The following is a 1,291-nucleotide window of genomic DNA, read 5'->3' on the forward strand; positions in this document are numbered from 1 at the left end:
TTCGCTTCACACCCCAACCAGATAAGTGGTTAGACAGGAGCTGCACGAGTGTGTGTTAGAGGTGGAGGTGGAATCTCCACCATTGTTGTTTCTGGGTGTGCACGCACCCATGTCTTACTGTTTTTGCTCCTCGCCAGCGGTACCAGATCCGACATTCGGAGACGGTGGCCACCTGGGGACTCGGGACTTGGTGGCTCCAGTATTCTCCAGGTTCGGTGGCGGAGGAAATCCTGTGGTTCCGGTTCTTCTCAGGACAGACGTCTTCTATCCTCGAGCCTGCCCACACGTCACCTTTGTGGATTGACTGTTTTCATAAATTCTGTATTCCTCTGTGTTTTGGTTGTGCCCTTTCACAACAGTAAAGTGTTCATATTCGACTCTTTCATTGTCTGTTCATTTACGCCCCCTGTTGTGGGTCCGTGTCACTACACTTTCCAAACATAAGGAGTGTTACTGCCCCTTTAAGGACGGCCCACAACTGCTGAGAACTGCTGGTTTCCAACACAGAGATGTTTTTTGTCCCGACGCGCGAATCCGTCTGCACGTCTTTCATTACAAAATCTCCTTTAACAATGGAATGTGCCGATAAAGTGCTGATCCCGACCTTTTATGAAACTTCTCTGCTAGTTACATGACGTCCTGCATCAACAGAGCCTTAAATTTGGAAGTGATCAGCTCGTTTAGCCTGTCGATCGCGGCTCGGAGCACGGCGCGCCCTCCGGCATTGTGTGTGGTCTTAAGAGCTGACATAACGTGAATTTCTCCTCTGTTCATAAAGTTTATCTATCTATCTAATTACATTTTTTCCACACTTTCTAATCGAATGTCACAGTTACTTTAAACAACTATGGTGTCACATCAACACAATACTCAATACTTTGAAAAAGCTGAAACCTCTTAACAAGTGAAATGAGACTGGGATTTTGTCCACTTTTGTAATAAGGGGTTGGGATTTCGTCCTGTCACCAGTCGGGCTCATAGCCAATATGCTCTTACTCTTCTGTCTATATCACTGGTGTAACCTCACGCTGCTCTGTCTAACAGCAACACCCAGTGGCTAAAATGAGAACAGTCACAAACACGTGCATTAGACCAAACGTTCAGTCCTGAATGACAACAAAAATACTCTCAGTCGTGTCCAAAACCAAGGTATACATGAAACAAAATACTAATGGCTAATTACTGCAACCCTTCGGTATGACTCCCTTTCAAAACAATCTAATAACTCAATACTGTAAATAAAACATTTTCTCTTTCAACTCTCCCCTTCCCTTTTTTTCTTTTTTTCTAC

The sequence above is a fragment of the Thalassophryne amazonica genome, chromosome 8 (assembly GCF_902500255.1).
Source record: "Thalassophryne amazonica chromosome 8, fThaAma1.1, whole genome shotgun sequence".
NCBI lineage: Eukaryota > Metazoa > Chordata > Actinopteri > Batrachoidiformes > Batrachoididae > Thalassophryne > Thalassophryne amazonica.